At 41.1% G+C, this 19,215-nt stretch overlaps 1 long non-coding RNA gene across 1 annotated transcript; it reads left to right on the top strand.

Annotated features, from left to right (window-relative positions):
- Positions 1–4,494: 4,494 nt before the first annotated feature.
- LOC115654693 lies at positions 4,495–12,186 on the top strand. The gene is made up of 3 exons (XR_004001238.1): positions 4,495–6,093; positions 6,934–7,024; positions 10,532–12,186. It is a non-coding gene; the product is annotated as an uncharacterized LOC115654693 (long non-coding RNA).
- The last annotated feature ends 7,029 nt before the right edge of the window (positions 12,187–19,215 follow it).

The raw sequence follows: 19,215 nt of genomic DNA, 5'->3' as shown, positions 1-19,215 counted from the left end.
ATTGATCTTCCCTCTTCATCACACAGCTAGTAGTAGATAGCAGTGACATCACATCTTAGGTGTGCCCATGCAATTATCAATAAAGCCTTTATATTCTTCTAATCTCCTAACCTACCAGACTGCTAGGTAAGTAGATTTAAATGTTAAGAAACAGTCTGTGGTTTCACAGACCAAGAGCGGAGATGATTCAGTAGGATACAAATTCTTACACACTGAACAACCTGTAACCAAGCAATAATGTCACTCCTTCTCCAGTATAACAATTCCAAACCTCAATTCCTGGATTGAGATTCCATAACTCCTGAATCAACATGCCTAGCACAGAGCCTGATCCCACCCCTGTTAATCATGTAAGTACCCCGTTGAGCATTGCTGACACCACATGCAGTCTGTATCCCCATACAGCCTCGTTACTGTATAGTAAAGTTCCTAGCCGTGAGAACAGTGAGAAATTAATTGACTAGCTTTTGGAACAGATGACCAAGGGATGTGGTAAAATTCTCCCATCAATTTCAATTTAGGTTTGGATGTCTTCCTGAAAAAAAGATGCTGAGTCCAGTTCAACCAGAAGAGGCTGGACTTAACTCAGGAATCACTGGGTGAAATCCAGTGGCCTGTGTTATGTAGCTGGTCAGATTAGAAGATCATGATAGTCCCATCTGGCCTTATATTCCATAAGTAGGTAGGGTGTTTTGCCCCTGATCTCACATAAGTGTGTCAAATGGGTTTTTTTGTTCTTTTGTGCAGAAAGGGCATCCAACTATGTCTGTTTCACTGAGGCTATGTCTATGCTGCGAGCTAGGATGTGATTCCGTGCTCCCATCAAGCTGCCGTGAGTATAAATAGTGATCTAGCCAGAGTGACACCAGAAGTATGACTGAGCTATGTCAAGTATGTACCCACCAGGTTCAGGCGGGTTTCAGAGCCATGCCTCTGCTGCTGCTACCCATGCTGCCACAGATAAACTGCTATTTACACTCATGCTAGCTCAATAAGAGCTCAAAATGTAATCATAGCCTGAGTTCACCTGCCACCCTGCCTCCTAGGAAGCTGTCCAGGAGGAAATCCCAAAGCACACTGCACCATATGAAAAGCACCCACAGAATTCTGCCTCCAAATCCAGCAGCTGAAGCAGTATGGGATAGCTGCCCACATTTTCGCAGAACTTCCCATAACTGGCTGTACAGCTTAGTAGGTGTGGACAGGGCAACACAATTGACCTATAGTTGTGCCAGGAATATTGCTGCCAATCAGGTGCATGGAAACATGTTATCTCAGCTGTATCCTTGTTCATAAGCATGTTCAAGGCTGGTTACAGTTAACATAGTTTTATTTGTAGAATGGATAGGGCTAGAGAGAGTATTATGGTAATTTCAAGTGTGGAAATGCAGCATGAGCAGACAAGCCCATAAACCACAAAGATCCTCTTTCATACAAATGTCCTTAGTGTACAGAAAGAAAAGGAGAAGAAAGTACAAAAAAATAATAGCACGAAATATGATCAAAACATTATCTAGGTAGAATGTTTTTCAACATTTTCCACGAGGGGGGACAGATCGGGGGGCCAAACAGTGAAGGGATAGCAGAAGCTTCTTGCACCGCAGTGCAAAACCTTAAGTGCCAAAATAGTGTTCCAGATTTTCTTTAAAGGGGCTGGCCCGTAATTCAGTCCTGGTGCACGGCAGTTCATTCTCAGCACTGTTTGAAATTCAAGGTCCTTGCATCTATTAGCGGAAGGCCCCACTATTGAGTTAATGGGTTTTAATCAGCATTGAAATGCCGACACAGAATACCAGTTTGATTATTCAGTTCTGAGGCATATGTTTGATAGTAAATGGAGGCAACAATAGCAGCAACATCAATTATTAGGGGGTTTTTTATTAGTGATAAAGAATTTTTTTAACTGCATAATCCAGGCCAGCATATCTAGGGAATGGGGGAGGGAAGCATGGGAGGGGGAGTTTATGTAGCTTGTATTAAAAAAAAATTAATGCACATGTGATATAAAGAATGGAGAAGGGGGAAAAAACTGCCATGCAAAGGACAACAGAGATAAAGAATTATGGTCCGTGTGTAGTGCAGGGTTGCAGACATACTAGAGAAAATATATTTACCCACCAGCTCACAAGCTTGACCTTTCCTTGCACTTACACCTCCGTTATCCCAGGCCAAGAATTAATTCATACAGAGTCATGTGATGTTTTTGTAATCCAGGGAAGAATAGTACTGAGGTGAGGTGATCACCATAATTATACTGTAAGCTTCTAATGCATCTTTCATCCAGGAATCTTAATGCATTTTATGAACACAGGTTCCCATAGGATCCAGAGAGGTATTATTTGCATTTTAGAGATGAACAGAGTAAGTTTATATATTACACTGCAATAACAGGGTCTGATAGCAGCTCATGTAGACATACCCAAGTTAGCTTTAATCTAGCTAACTTGGATACTGAAGCAGTGATGCTGCAATAGGACACGCATCAGTGCAGGCTGGCTACCCAAGTAATTACCCAAAGTCCCAGGATGGCTTGTACAGCCTGCAGTAAAGTCCATGCTGCTCCTCTTCTTTGCTCTAGTATTTCAGCTAGTTAAATTACAGCTACCTTGGGTATTTCTACACCCACAAACTGCAACCGTGAGCCATGATTGCAATGCAGATATAGCTGGGACTTGCAAGAAAGTTGCATTGGTTTAACTGAAGTTGCAATGTTAAATCAGTTCAGTTAAACTGGTGCCACTGTGTGTGCTGACACATGTAAACTTATTGAAACCTGCCTTATGTTGGTTTAACTTGCCTCTGTACATTTGTAAAGGTGGTTCTACATCAGTACAAGTATATCCACACAAAGGTTAAAAGGAGGCAAGCATAAGGAGGGAAAAGGAAGAGAAATGGGGAAAACACAAACGTTCAAATTTTCAGTTATTTTTCTGTCCAAAAATCTGAAAACTTTCGATTTTTTTTCTTGAAAATTTTCAAAATAATGAAAATATGTTACTGATCTACTTCACATTTTCCAAAGAGTTGTCTTGCCCACACCTTCTGATACTAGCTTATGGAATGAGGGCTAATATGTGAGTGACCGAGGAAAAGGACTGTAGTGTGGGTTCACTGAAGCAAACAGAATTAGCATAAAGGACAGGTTTCTGGGCACATGCCATAGGGAAAGACAGATTATTGTGCAAGAGGAAGATTGTTTTGTAGGCAACATAGAACACAAAGGGTTACTCTGTGTGACACTAGCAGTAATGGATTACTCTGCAAGTGACAGTGGCAGAAAGGAAGTTTTGTGCTTGTGTCACAGAAGGAAAAGGATTACTGTGTAAATGATACTGGAGGGAAAGGATTAGGCTGCATGGGATCCAGGAGAAGAGAGGTCATTGTACATACGTCACAGGAAGAGCAGGGTCATGTGACATGGGGCGGAAAGGATTCTTTGAAAGTCAAAAAGAAAATGAAAAAGAGAAGAAGGATTATTATTGTGCTAGTGTCAGTGGAAGACGAGGTTCCTTGTGTGCAAAAATAAATTGCTGTGTTCCCATGGGAAAGAGAACACATTAGTTCAAAAAGAAGTGCCTGGATTTCCTTTGATGAAGGCCTGTCTACACTGAATCTGGCACCACTCATTAGTTTAAAGGAATACACTGTTCCCACAGATAGAGCAGTGACTGAATAATGGTGGACACTTGGCCACCTTGATCTCAACTTCTCTACAGTTAGAGTTGGCTTCTGTGGTGATTTCCCCCGCCCTACCCCCTCATAACAAAAAAAAGGAACTGCCCTGTTGCCACAGACAAGGCAGAGTGTAATGTGCAAGTACCGTAGCACTGATGAGCTTCCAGGGCTTTACTTCTCAATTAGCTTTCCAAACTCTAAGAAGGATGGTTCATCTCTCCATATGACCAGGTTTTGCTGAGAGGCAATGTAAGTCTAGGCAGCTTAGGTTTTTCTTTCCTCTAGAAATCACTTCCTTCTTTAAAAAAATAACAAACTAACCAAGGAATCAATAGTTCACACTCTTCCTACGCGTGGAGATGAGTTTAGAATTCTCAGTAGCCCTGCCAATGGACATTTATATTTCCACATCACCAAAATCACCCCCCCACTTTGGCAATGTTATCAGGAGTTGCAAGGAATGGAATATGTTATTGGTCAAGGCTATGATGCAGTGTGTTGTATTTGTGTGGAGTAAGGAGGGGGAAGGAAAATGGGGAAACTTCTACTCCTATTTTGCCTGGTTCTAGGTCAGGGCTTCTCAAACTTTTTCACACCTGGATCTTTCACACAGAGGCGGCTCCAGGCCCCAGCACACCAAGCACGTGCTTGGGGCGGCAAGCTGCAGGGGGCGCTCTGCCGGCGCCACGAAGGCGGCAGGCAGGCTGCCCTCGGCGGCTTGCCTGTGGAGGGTCCACTGGTCCCTGTGGGAGGTCCGCCGAAGCCACGGGACCAGCGGACCGTCCGCAGGCAAGCCGCAGAAGGCAGCCTGCCTGCCATGTTTGGGGCAGCAGAATTCCTAGAGCCGCCCCTGCTTCCACAGTTGGCTACTCGCAACTTATCTTTGGATGCAGCTCAAAATTCTTTACACCAGTTCCTGTTGCTCTTCAGAGCAGGTGACACTGGAATTGGAGTAATGGTTTATGGGTCACTTTTCAGGCCAAAAGCAGCCCTGCTAATTCTTTGGATTTCAGGAGAACTGTATCAGGGATGAATTTGTCCCCCTTATGTCAAAGAGGGGGGAAAACTGCTGTTGCTGTGCCAATCTACTTTTGCAGAAGGCCGGAAAGCAGGCAGAAGAGCAGTATCAAGACTTCTCCCCACAAATAAGTGTTTTGGGAGGTGGAAGGTATGTGCAGCTCATCCTGTGCCTGGGGCTGGAGGAGAGTGCATTGCAGTCAGTGGTGGAAAATGAGCTGGTCTGTGTCCACACATTCTGGGCTTTTGGTGCAAACTTTGAAGGAAAAATCAAATATATTGATCAGATTTCTTCAAAGCTGCTTCAGTAAAGTGGCATGGCTGGTGGTCAATTCCTGCAGGGTAGCCTACAGTGACTTGACAAGTCCCAGTCACCAGGAAACCTGAGTCTGCTATCTTGACCTCCTCAGGCAAGTATGGATCTTTTTTTCCATCCTGGCTTTCTGCTATACATATCTGGCGATAGCCTATTTATCCAATATATCTCTCTCCAAGTGTTGTTAATCTGACAGCTAAGGCAGTGAGAACCCTGTAGAGTTCAGTTCATGAAGGGGATTACAAACCAGTCCTTGCACTTCAAATTGCAGTGATTCAAAGGAAACCAACACCCGGAGCTTCACCTGAGTTAATCCCTACTGCAGATACATTTCTTACACAGATGCTTTCAACAGGCTGGATTCTGATACTCTACTCACATGGAGAAGTACCTTGTTTCACAAGTACTTCCATTGTCCAACTCACCCTGTAACCTATTGCTGGGAAAGAGGGCCGCTCTTCAGAAGAGAGGTAAATTGGCTGAGAGAAGGAAGGTTTGCCAGCTTCCCATCTCAATGTGTGGTGGAAGAGAAGAATGTGTAGGGGAAAATCAACCCATGTGCTAAACTTTCTCAAGCATGGGCTGAAATTCATGAATCTAGAGAACTGTAAGCCCAAAGCTCAGTTTCAGGTGAGTTTGATGTGAATATTTTGCACAACTCCCAGTGGCAAATGCTGTTTTGGATGTTGTTCTACCCTTGCAGAACAAACAGAGAGCAGAAATAAGGTCTTAGCTGTCAAAAGTTTTGGATTGAGTTTCCTTTTAAGAATGTGACACAAATTTAAGGCTAATGTTCTGCATTTAACTCAAGCTGTCATCCCTCTGGTGGTGGTGTTTTCTCATAGGCACCTGAAGGCCAGAGTCTGCTTTGAAGCTTGTGGCTTTTGACAGTTTGTATCTCTCCATCCTCAGGAATGCTGCTAAGGGCAGCACTTTCAATGCATCCTTATGGACTAGGACAACACAGTGGGGAAAAAACCTCTCAGACACTTCAGATCTGAGTCAAAGCCCAGTGAAGTCAATGGGAGTGTTTCATGGACTTCAATAGGCTTTGGATCCGGACCTAAGGACCAATGTAAATCAAGGTAGGTCCATTGCCTGCAAGAGAGAGCACTGATTTACCCCAGCTGGGAATTTAGTTCTAAATTACATGTCCAATTTGAAACATGCTTATGCAAGTTAAAGGGAACTGAAATGACTTAACAACTGGACTGATTTCTAAGACCATCTCTAATACAAGTTGTGCCAAATGGTCATAGTTAAATTAGCCATCATGCAAAATTCACCTATTTTGGGAGGGGACTCAGAACTCACTGCGCATTTCCCATAAAAGCTTTTGAGTGACTCTAGGACGATCCTGCATTTTGCACTGGAATTATGTGAAATTCAGATTTGATAGGAAGCTCATTAGTTTTGATTGAGTCATATGAACCTGTATCTCAGAGTGAAATTTGGTGAAAACCCTATCTAAGACTGGAAATGTGCTCATCAATTGCAGGTAAAGGAAATTTCACATAACTGTTAATCACAAATGATAATACGAGGTGGGCAAACTTTTTGGCCCAAAGGCCGCATCTGGGTATGGAAATTGTATGGCAGGCTATGAATGCTCATGAAACTGGGGGTTTGGGGTGTGGGAGGGCTCCAGCTGGAAGTGCAGGCTCTGGGATGGGTCTAGAAATGAATTCAGGTTGTGGGAGGGAGCTCCGGGCTGGGGCAAACGAAAATACTCTCTGTATGACCTAGGCTAAATCAAGGCCTGACTAGAGATTAAATTGAGGCATAAATTTTAAACCCTGGTCTCTGTTTTCCTAAAGTCTAAGGTCTTTGGACCTAAGGTTTTAGTTTAGATCCATGTTTAGATACATCTGAACCCAAAACAACTGAAAATGATTTTCTCAGAGATTGTGTTTTCCTTGTTACAGATAATGGAATCATTACCCCTTAAAGCTACTTGCCCTTCATTGTGGAATTAGTGACTTCATCAACTCCAGCAGAACAAACACAGCCTGGCAGGTAAAAAACTTTCCAGGCAAAAATGAGAAAATAAGGAAACATTTATGGTTACTGAAGGCACCTACAGACTGATGAGAAAGGACATGAAACAAATAGGCGAAGTTCATCCCTGATGTAACTCCAGTATGTTTCCAATTCAAACAATGGAAAGTGAGGGGAGGGGCACAAAGAAGAGAAATTCTTAGTAGTAAATATGATTAGATGAAGCAAACAGCAAAGGCACCACTCTAACTGCAGTTCATCATACAATGAGTTTCTTAACAACTTGGCCATTTGGAGGGCTTGTACTTTGGCTCAGAGCTATGCCAATAGAATAAATCAACTTTACATACACAACTGTCAATCAAAACGGAATCTATAAACCTTGAAGGCTGAACCGGGAGAATAAATTAAAGGATAAAAGGAAAACGAGGCATGAGTAGGTCAGTAGGATCAGGACAATGAAGAAAGGAAGGAAGGAAGTATTGCTGAACTAATACACAATGTACCTAGGGGTCTTGAACGGAATCGACAAAAGCATTTCTGTAAGCAGGGCTCCTAATGCTGTCGCATTCCTCTGGTTTTAATGAGACTAATGGGATCCACTGGAACTAAAGGGTGAACTGGAATACTTATTTAGCTAATTAAATATATGCCCCCCCCACCCATTCCAGTTATTATATATAAATATATACACAAATCACTATGATCCAAATCCTACTGTTCTTATTCAGCTATATTCAGTTTGCACTGGGATCAACAGTTTTGACTGGGTGCAGGCTGCTGCATCTGGTCCTGCCAAGTTCTGTGCATTAGGGACCATCTGTGAAATAGACTTTACATTTGTGATTGCAGTTTTGTGCACACAAGTGGGGGATGAGGGACCAGGAGAAGTGGTGAGTGGAATGATGAACAGACTTTCTCCCTCATGCTGACACGAAGGCTGACAGACTCTGAAAAGAGGCCTATTTGTCAAGAGACCTGTAGAATAGAGGGGCAAAGCTTGGACTATAGGAGTCCACTGCTAGCCACAAGTGGACCAAGCTGTTCCTTGAGTATGCTCACAATGACATGACTTCCGCAATGCCAGCCTGTAAATCAACTGTAGGTGCAGAGCTAACTTGAAAAGAATATTGTGTTGTCTTCCCTTCATATACTTACACCACGTACCTCATCATGGTATCAAAGCAGCTAATACATGTATCTTAGCAGCTGAAAATTTGTCGATATTTAAGTTAGCAGTTATGTGACAAAGTCTTCTTAAAAGGGATGAAGGAGCAACAGCCCCAAAACAGGCAGTATCTATTTGCAATTCTGTGTTAGACTTTCATGAATGAAGTAGTGTTTTCCAGTGTTGCCAACTCTCACAATTTTATCATTAGTCTTATGGTATTTGGAATTTTTCTTGAAGTCCTAGCTTCTAGAGTCATGTGAATATGTGAGAATCTCACTTATATCAAATGGAAACACATTTCTGGTCCTTAGAGTTGTGGAGGAAATCGTGAGAACATGATCTCAATGCACCCCCAAAAGATTCAGAAACTAGAATGCAACTTAAATAAATAAATCGTTTGGGTTCTTTTATTTTAAATCTCTTCATTTAGAGCTAATCTCTTATTGTTGAGAGACTTGACTCATCAGAGTTGGGGGCTGGCAATATTAGATGTATTGCTAGACTAATCTCAGCAAACATGGTCATTTGAGCTAGTCAAAAAAGAGGGTGTGGTTGGGATCATGAAAAATATTGACAACTAGAATTATTTTTTCCTCTTAAATCAGAAATTTTAAAATTGAAAAAAAATCCACTTGCTCAGTAATTGATTAAAAATTGAGGGAACATTTTGTGAAAAAGTAAAAAATGCCCTGATCCGTTTGTGAAATTTTTAATCAAACATTTCATAATTTCAAAACTTTTGACCAGTTCTAATGCACATATTTGGCTAACTTAATTATTACTCAAAACATGTTACTTGTTTTACAATGTGCAATGAACAGGTGATTGATTTATGTCAAAAATTGCTTAGAGACTGGTTAAAAACTTCTATTTTTATCTTTTGTTGATAGCCATCGTGTACTTTGTGTTGTATAAAACAGGGACAGACACAGGCCTTGCCCACAGAGCGTACTGGCTTCAATGGAATTACTCACATGGACAAAGCGTGTGTGCGTGTATGCAGGATTGAAGCATAACATTCCAATACTGCCAAAACATATTACCCAGAGTAGTGCTTTAGTAAGAGTAGTCACACTGATATTGGGGACAGAGGTTACTAAGGGCTAGTCTACCCTGGCAGCGCTAAAGCGCTGCTATGGCAGTGCTTTAATGTTCCTTGTGGTCACGGCGCAGCGCTGGGAGAGAGCTCTCCCGGTGTTCTAAAATAACCCCCTCCATGAGGGGCGTAGCTACCAGCGCTGGGAGCATGTCTACCAGCGCTGATGCGCTGTGTACTCTGGTGCTTTACAACACTGAAACTTGCTGCTGTCAGGGGGGTGTTTTTTCACACCCTTGAGTGAGAAAGTTGCAGCACTATAAACTGCCAGTGTAGAGAAGCCCTAAGAGCAGTAAGCATTGCACCCAGTATAAATTCAGGATTGGACCTGTAATTATAAAATTTGGTGTCATATTGTAAAACAAATGCATGGCATTCCATCCCATTATTTGGAAATACTTGATGTAACCCATCTGTATTTATTTTGTTAATATGTAACTGCACTTTTATTTTTCTTAGCTACATATATCATAAATACTGTATGTCAGACACAGATTGTGAAACCCTAAGTAACACCATATTGCAAAAATAGCTGTGTTGATTTCAGTGGAAATGCTCATCATCCTGTAAAGTACTATCAGTGTGGGAATGAAATTCACAACCTGCCTCTTCATGAAAATTTGTGAATGAAAAACCTTGATTATCCTATCAATGTTAATAAGCAGAGCTGGTCAAATGTTCTGAATTGGAACAAAAACAAATTTCAGAGTCACAGAATTTCCCACAAAATGGAAATTCCAGTTCCTGCACAGCTTTATGCATTAGGATTTACATATTGAGTTTAATCCTGTTTTATTGTAGTGTGGGGGAAAGTTCTCATTGGCTTCAGTGGAAGCAAAATCAGGGTCAATCTGTGTTAAATTAAGGACCAAATTCTGCCTCAGGTGGGAATCACATGTTTGTATGCATGGAGGCAGTATGCTCATATGGCCAAGGGTTCAGGATTCAAAGAAATCCAGCATGGAGTTTTGCACTAAGTGACCCCCAAATCCCATGAGCATGTATTTTATGAAAATTTATTGTGATAAAAAGCTTCACAAGAAAAATCTGAGTTTTGATCTAAGGGGGAGAATTTATTTAAATTCTTTGAAAAATTTTAAATAAACCACTTGCTATGTTCTCTGGAACTCTGGGGGAAGGCAGAAAGAATTTTCTCACAACAAACACTTTAAGATTGTTTAACTAAACTACTGTGCCTGTGGCATGCTTTAAGTTACTTTTTTATTTAATACAATTAGTGTTATTCTCTGTGTAATAGGTCCTGCTCCTAAACCATCTCTGGTTTGACTTCACTGACTCCAGTGGAATTACATCAAGGATGAATTTGGCCTTATGGTGTTTTTTATAGATTAATTATTTGCGTTGGAAACCAGAATTGCCTACAATTAGCTCTTGATCAATTCTAAAAATATTGCCATCCAACATGAAAAAAGCAACTAAAAGCTAAGCTGAAGAATTCCAGCTTGTGTTTGTACCTGTCAGCCAAAAGTAGTGCAACTCTGATAGTGCTTTCAACTGATAATTCTAGCAGAAATGAGCTGGCCTTGAACTGAGTGAATTAAAATGAAGAAGTAGCATATGCACACTAACAACCTAAATTCTCTACTCAGAGGTGTATGGGAACTCCCATGCATTTGTACGTCAGACAGAGAAGTGGTATTTTTTAATGTACAGACTTGGCTTACAGCTAGTCTGTCCTCCTGTACCTGTGCATATATTATGTTTGACTTCACTGCAAGTTGCTCATGGCTGTCTGAAGGTGGGGAATTTATCCCTATAATGTGAGAGTTCTCATTTCAATATCTGAAATATAAGGGTTTTTTTTTAAGTCACAAGAAAGGGATAAGAGGCTGAAAGAGAGATGGTGTTGGCCCATGAATGAACTAAGGACCTGTGGAGGTCAGTTTTGAGGTTGGTCTATGGGATACACGTTGTGATATGTGACACTGTAAGGCAAATACTACCATCCATCATCAGCCCAAAAGATATTTCAGTATGCTTTCAGTGTACTCCAGGATGACATGGATCAGCTTTATGAAAACTGGGATGGATAGTGGTATCCAGGTCACAGGCTGTTCAAATTATAGTTGGTCAAAAAAAAAAAAAGTGGGGGAGTGAATTTCCACAAAAACATTCAATTTTTTTCATTTTCATTAAAAATTCACATTTCAAAGTTTCCTTTCCAGCTGAAGCTAAAATAAACCACCTCATGATGGCCTTGACCCTGAAAACATCTAATCTGGTGATTCCCTGAGATGTATCCAGAAGGGAAAGATACATGTCGCAAAATCCAAGCATGTGGCCCTGGATTCTAATCTCATTTACAGCAGTATAAATCCAGAGTAACATCACTAAGGCCTATGGAGTTACTCTGGATTTACACCTCCCAGTGTAACCAAGAGGAGAATCTGATTAGTGTTGGTCGGAAATCTTTTTTTTGTTTCTGTTTTTTTCTGTAAAAAAAAAAAAAGATGGAAACTTTTTTATTATTATTTTCTTCTAATTTGTTGGGGGGAGGAGAGGGAAGCGGCCTTTTCATCAAAAACTCAAAAACCAGGATGAGGGAAAAATCTTTTGGGGTTTTCAACAAAAACCCAAAAAAATTGATGGAAATTGAAGCTTTTTTGCACATATTTTCCATTTAATTGAAAGGCCATTTTCTGTAGAAAAACAGGTGTTGGTGGCAAATTTTTGACCAGCTCTAAATCTGACTCATAATTCACGCAAATAAAACAGTGCTAAGCTAAAATTCAGGAATGAGGGAGATAGTGAGAACCCCATTTCACATGTGTTCCCTTTCTCATGAGATTACATTCAAGGACAGCTGTAATTTGAAGAGGAAGGATGTTCCAGTGGTTAGATCAGGGGTAGGCAACCTATGGCATGTGTGCCGAAGGTGGCACATGAGCTGATTTTCAGTGGCACTCACACTGCCCGAGTCCTGGCCCTTGGTCTGGGGGGCTCTGCATTTTACTTTAATTTTAAATGAAGCTTCTTAAACATTTTAAAAAACCTTATTTACTTTACATACAACAATAATTTAGTTATATATTATAGACTTTTAGAAAGAGATCTTCTGAAAATGTTAAAATGTATTACTGACACGCAAAACCTTAAATTAGAGTGAATAAATGAAGACTCGGCACATCACTTCTGAAAGGTTGCCAACCGCTGGGTTAGATTGCTAGCCTGGGACATGGGAGAACTGGATTCAGTTCTCTGATAGACCACAGACACATCTTGGACAAGTAATTTAGTTTCTCTGTGTCTCAGTTCCCCCTCTGTGAAATGGGGATAATAGCACTGCCCACCCTCACAGGGGGCTGCTGTGAGGACAAATATATTAAAGATTAGGAGGTTTTCAGACACATAAATGTAACGATACCAAACAGGGCCAGCGCAACCCATTAGGCGACCTAGGCAGTCACCTAGGGCTCTAACATTTAGGGGGTGGCAACCATGGTGGCCGCACCTTCCGCCACCTCTGTTGGGGGCAGCATTTTGGGGGTGACCTTCCGCCGCCTAGGGTGGCAAAAAAGCTGGTGGTGCTCCTGATACCAAGGCCCCAGTTAGCCAAGTTTTGAAGGAAATCAGTGACTTGTGTGTGCTAGCTCAGATGCTTAAAGTTGTGCGCTTGCTTAAGTTCTTTGCTGGACTGAGCCCCAATTGTGGTAGTAAAGAAAGAGTCTGCTTTCACCCCCATGTATGCAAATGCTACTTTTCTTCATCAAAATAAATATTTGTTAAAAATACATGCCGAAAATAAACAACATGGAGCTAATTTGGCACTCAGCATAAATCTGGTGTGACTTCCCTGTAGCTGAAAGCAGAACATGCTCAAGTGTGTTTAACTAATTAATATTTCTGGCTGGGCCTCTACTGGATGCAAGAATTAAACAGTAAGTGCATGATTTAGGAACCCTCCTTCCTAGCCTGCCATATGTACTGAAGAAGAAATGAAGCTTTGAGAGTATTTCTCATTAAAACATATCTTTTAGCAAAAGATTTGGATTTGATGTGTACCTCTTTTCTAGTACCCAGCGCTGAATGCTTATTACGACAACAGTGCTAACGGAAATCTGCTTTTGAGCCATTGATTACCATCCCCTTCTCTTGCTCCCTTTACCTGTCTTTCTTTCCTCTGTTGCCTGAGGCCACAGTTGGCTTTCTGAATGCATTTCCTTTTTGTGGGGATGCTTTGATTGCATCTCCTATTACTAACGGGTGGGGGGAAACGCAGCAAGGGGTGTGAGCGGGTTCGTTTTTACGTTGTGGTCTCTTAGTGAAATGAGAGTCATTTAAAAAAGAAAACATCAAGAGGCTACAGCTCCTGTAAAAGCCATTCCATGGCAGCTGAGTGCAGCTGCTTTTTCTCACCTCTAAAGCAAATCAATATGCCTTTAACTGATTTCCCTGCTGTCTAGTTTTCTTACATTGCACTGCTGCCATTCCAGTCCTTCTGTTAGTTGGTCATTCCTACCTCCTCTTTTCAGCCGGGTGCTCTCTCTCTCTCTTTAGCTCCTCCTCTTACCTAGGCACACATACAAAAATAGTCGAGTTCACATTTGCTTTCACATGTGATTCTCTTTCTCTCACATACCCTTTATCTCAACACACACACACACACACACACACACACACACACACACACACACACGTGTGTGCATGCTCATCATATTGCCCAACTGAGCTGTTTGCAAAACATCTGCTTATCAGGAGTTTTTCTTCCAGTGTAGTAGTTAATGATGAAATGCTAATGCTTCCTGGTGCTTTTGTACGGCAAACATTTTCTAGCTTTAAAAAAAAAAAAAGTCCATGACACATCTGAGTGCACTCTGCTCTTTTTATCTTTTTCCCACCCCTTAGGAGCAGGAACTGTTGAGAGCAAACATGTCACTATTCCTGTAAAGGAAAGGCCACCCAAAATTCTGATTGAGCATGGACTGAAATGCAGGTAAACTCAATTCAGAACAGAACTCAATACTGTCCCATAGTTCTAGACGCTGAATAATTTTGACTATGGTTTGCTCTGATCACTGATTGCATAAGACATCCTCGGAAGTGTTTGTTTATCATCTAAGGGTAGTGATTTACAAGTGGTATGTCCCAGGGAAACAGAAGCTCCAGGAGTACAGTCAGTTCAGCTCAACAGTCCTCTGAATCCCCTTATCACCTCAGTGCTGCACATAAACACATTAGCTGTTTATTCCATGCAGAATTCTTTAGTTTGCCAATTCAAACCTCTCTAGGTAGTATAATCATATCCTTTTTTAAAGTTTCATATACTTCTCTCTCACTTTTTTTCTCCATTTATTAATGCTTTTATCTGACCATTCATGCTCTTAAAGTAGTTAGGAGATAATTACATGGGTCTGATTAATTTATACTATCCTCTGCATTTGAGTGGCTTGCTAGGGGTAAGAGTTCAGCTTATACCAAGGTGCACATATGGAAGGGGGGAAATGTCTGGTATTACAGTGTATTGTCGAAGTGTCACTTTTGTGAAAGGGACAAGAAGATTTTGCCAAGCTTTGTAAAATAAATAGAGGATCCAAGTTCAAAAGTTCATAATTTGATGAAGAAAGCAGAATTCTATCTTTCTGCCAAGGGAAAGTGGAGGGGTCATTTTAGGATACCTGCCTACACACACTGTGTAGCAATTTACTCCACCGGAAGCACCACTGAAGTGAACAGGACTGCTTTTAGAAGCATACATCTCAACCTGTCAGGGCCCAAATGAGTATGCTAATGTATGTGGCAAAGGCCCAAAATAAAGGACGCAAAAATAATTCATGCAGATCCCTTCTTTTAGTGTCAATGTCTCTAACCTCAGTTTCATGACTTTACATTTCACATATAAATGATTTTCCCCCGGGAAGAATGAGGGAATGGCAAATATGTGTGGAATGAAGGTAATTTTGGGATTAACATGGGTGAGTGACTTCCCTCAAGTGCAGTACACTTGAGAAGTACGTTGTGTAATAAGTTTCAGAGTAGTGTAATAAGATGCTATTCCATGTCAGTAAAGGGAGCAGAATCTAGACCTCAGTTAGCTGTTCTTTTACAATGGCATGCATTAGTCAACATACTCTTTCACTAGAGAAGTCACCGAAAGACTGCAATTCGTATTTGATTACTTTAGAAAAACACCAACACTTCCACCAAAAAAAAAAAAAAAAAAGTGCAAACTTCTGACTTGGCTTTAGTCCCTCAGTTTTTTCCTGCAAATAGTTGTTTGCCTGTCAGGCAAGACTTTTCTCTAATCTTCTGCCATTGTTCCAGAAATAGTGTTGCCCTCTCAAAGCATGTCAAAATACCTTAAAGTAGTTTTTTCTCAGCCAAGCAGGGTTTGCTTACCTTGTGTATATGCGTTATTTTTAGATCAGTGTTTAAGTTAACATAGCTACTGTTAATGCATCTGCTGGTCACCCAACTCCATTATGCACTGTTGATGTTCAGCTTTTGTGACAGAATTAATATTACGCAGCAGACCATTACTGTTTTCTGGCTAGCTGAAATAGCATGTATTTTATGTGGGGGCCATGTGAGTATTTGATGGGCCGAACATGATACATCAGGAAAAGGAAAAGGACCCTTAGACAAGGAAATAATAGGTAGTAACAGCCAAGAGGATTGCTAACATATAGAACGTGTGGGAAAATATAGGTCTATTATAGCCCCAGTTCCATAATGGTGGTTGTGTCATTGCTTTCACTAGTGTGTCTGTGCGTGGTTATTAGTTTCATTGCACGTGAGTCATAAATGAAAGCCATCTAATGGTAATGACCATGGTGCCCACCCTAATCATGCATTTGAAATATGAATAAAAATAATTTATGTCATGTGACTGCTTTTTAACTAGCTGCTTTCAAGACTTTAGATCAGGATTATAAAAGACGTGCATTTATAAATTATTAGCCTTGAGCACATAAGCACCATATACTATGGGGAGCACTTTTGTAGCACTTTAAATTAATTTATTGTTATTCATTCCAGCTGTCTGTGATGTAAACCTTTGGCTATAAATTTGTACCATCATCCAACACACCATAAACTAAAGTGGTGCCTGTTGCTACAGCATATAATAAAACATATGAATAAGATTTCTGTGGGGACACTTTTTTAGCTGTCCTCTCAGCTAATGACACCAGAAAAGTGAGCTAGCCTAGTCACCCTATAACTATTCATTCATTAAAAACGGCGGGGCGGGGGGAAGCGCTCTGATTGGTACTTTATTGAATTCTGACTTGATGTTTTTTCCTTTGCCAGATCGTTCAATTCAACCCATCGGAAGGGAAGGACTTGGCAGAATCCGTCATGAAGTCACGGGCTAATACTGCCAGAAGCTTTTGTCTGTCCTGAACATTCAGTAGTGGAAATAGCTCCTGACCATTGAATCACAGAACAATAAGAGCAGAACAGCTTTACTGCTCTTATCTCCTCCCTAGGAGAACATTCCTCCTGCTCCAGCCCCCCACCGGGATGACAACCCTCTGTCTGCATGACTGATATCCAGCATGTCTTAATCTACCAAACCACATAGCTGTATCCAACACTGGCCCATTGGGATATGGTTCCTTAAATCTCAAAGCAAATTGCAATTGCGCAATAGCATATCAGGTATATTTAGAAGCTGCTGATGCCCTCTCCCCATCCCTCTCTCTCTCTCTCAACACACACACACACTCAACACGTCACTCAGCACTACATTACTCCTTTGGTTTAGTAACCCCAGAAATCCCGCAAATGGGGAATCAGTGACATTTTTTTGTCAAAGTTTGTGAAATGTGACTGCCACAGACTTGTGCAGAACACTCGCAGCTTTCATTGACTACAAATACGAGTCGCAGTTGCTCAGTTGGACTCAGACCTTTAATCCTGATATAAATATTAAACATAGAAACAAATATATTTACATCCATCTGATAAGAACTGTAAACTAATTTAGTAGTTCGTGGCTCGTAGTGCCAGATTTGCAGCCAGTGGAAAGTAGCACAGCCCTTTGATTTACACCAGTGGAGGATCTGTTCCATATGTCTGAAATCTAGATCTTGCTAGTCTGGTAGCTGGGTATTTTTAAAAGGGTGGTTAGGGTGCCAACACTGAACAAATATTTTGATTATAACTCATCTTGTGAATCTAAAGATGGGTTTGAGACACAAAGTTCAGCTCCATCTCTGATGCTGACCTTGCCCCAAAGTTCAAGGGTCTTTGGATCTGGGAATTTAGTTTGGGATCATCTCTAAATAAATCCAAACAAAGAATATCTGAACTACTTGTCAAATTGTGGTTGTCCTGAGTTAGACCAATAGCTGGAATTCACTTGTGAATTAGCACTTTGGCTATTGGGCAAAGGAAAAATACTGTAGATCCCAGAAGGTTTTGCATTTGATTTTGGTTTCAGCATCCAGAAGCTGAGCTGATTATCTGAACTATGCAAAATTTTGAATCATATTCATCCATGACTCCAATGAAGTAACCTGCATACACAAGGGCTGAATTTGTCTCTCCAGAATTGATCCAGAAATCTCAAGCTTACGGGAGCTCTTGCAAGATTCCCGGTACTTTGTGAGTGCATTCAACCCATAAATAACCTTTTTTTTCATTCTATTTTGGCATGTCCACTGTCAGATCCTGCAAGTCAAGAGCCGCACAAGAATGAAAGATAATCGGGGGCCAGAGTGAGAAATCAGGACTGGGACAGTTCTGTGGCTACATCTAGGCTATGAGCTAGGGGTATGATTTCCTCTGCTCATGTACACATACGCTAGTTGTCACTGAGCTAGCATGAGCATAAATTGCAGGATAGTCACGAAGGCATGGATCACAGCAGTGGAGGCACAGCTTAGCTAAGCCAATTATGTACCCATAGGGTTCAGGCATGTTTGTACTCGTCATGGCTAAGCTACTGTTACCCTTGCTACCGCAGCAACACTACTATGTAAGCTTGTGATAGCTCTCATCAAGCTAGTACAAGCATGTGCACACAAGCAGGGGAATCACACCCCTTGCTTGTAGCATAAATATAGCCTAGGTTGTGTGACCATGTTACACCTATCTCTGAACAAAACATGAACAGATATTGTCTTGCTCGCCTTTTATTAGTTGCGCTGAGAAGAAAGAGGAGTACAGTTCTGACACAATCTGCTGCTCTGATTTGTGTAACAGGATGCAGGGGCATTACCAGCAAACAAAGCGTTGAGCTCAGTTCAGCTGCTTACTTACCTGCGCAGGTGCTTAGGACTAGGACTGTAAATTGGTTGCTTTAAAAAAGCACTGGGAGTGAGTATATTTTGGGGGAAGGCTGGCCAGTTTGGTTGCAGTTGTCAAGTGGGGTCTTCTTAAGGTAGGGAATGTCTGTTCGTTTTTGATAACTTACTTGGCTTCTGCTTAGCCTATTATCTCTAGAAAAAAGGTTTTGCTTGTTGTAGCTGTGTTGGGGTGGTTCCTTCCCTTATCCTGAGTCATTCCATCCTCCTACAGTATGCTTTGGATCCATGCACTCTCCACATTTTAGTTTGTATACAAAAAGGTATCATAAGACAGTTTAGTCAGTTGCAGCATAATCACCAACTGTTAGTGTATGTGCTATCAAAGCCCAATTCCACTCTTTCTGGTAAAATGGTGGTGGTAGTTTTGTTTCAACTTCCTGAATTGGCACAAAGAAAGAAAAACTCAGTAATTTTCCAAAAATAATAAATAAATGTGTAATTTATGTTCAAGGCTACTTTTTTTTAATTCCCTGTTTAAAAAAATGAGCTAATCACCAGGTGTAATTATGATTGTCCTGAACTTAAAATACTGAAGGGTAAGTTTAAAAAAATAAATATGTAAGGCCCACTTCTTAGAGGGTTTCCTTAGAGGAAGAGATGACTTTGTGAAACTGGAGATCTCTGCGTTCAATTCCTATGTTTGCCACAGATTTTCTATGTCCCCCTTGGT

This window comes from Gopherus evgoodei, chromosome 7, assembly GCF_007399415.2.
Source record: "Gopherus evgoodei ecotype Sinaloan lineage chromosome 7, rGopEvg1_v1.p, whole genome shotgun sequence".
NCBI lineage: Eukaryota > Metazoa > Chordata > Testudines > Testudinidae > Gopherus > Gopherus evgoodei.
The sequence above is the reverse complement of the archived record's forward strand: the minus strand, read 5'-3'. Positions and strand labels throughout refer to the sequence as shown.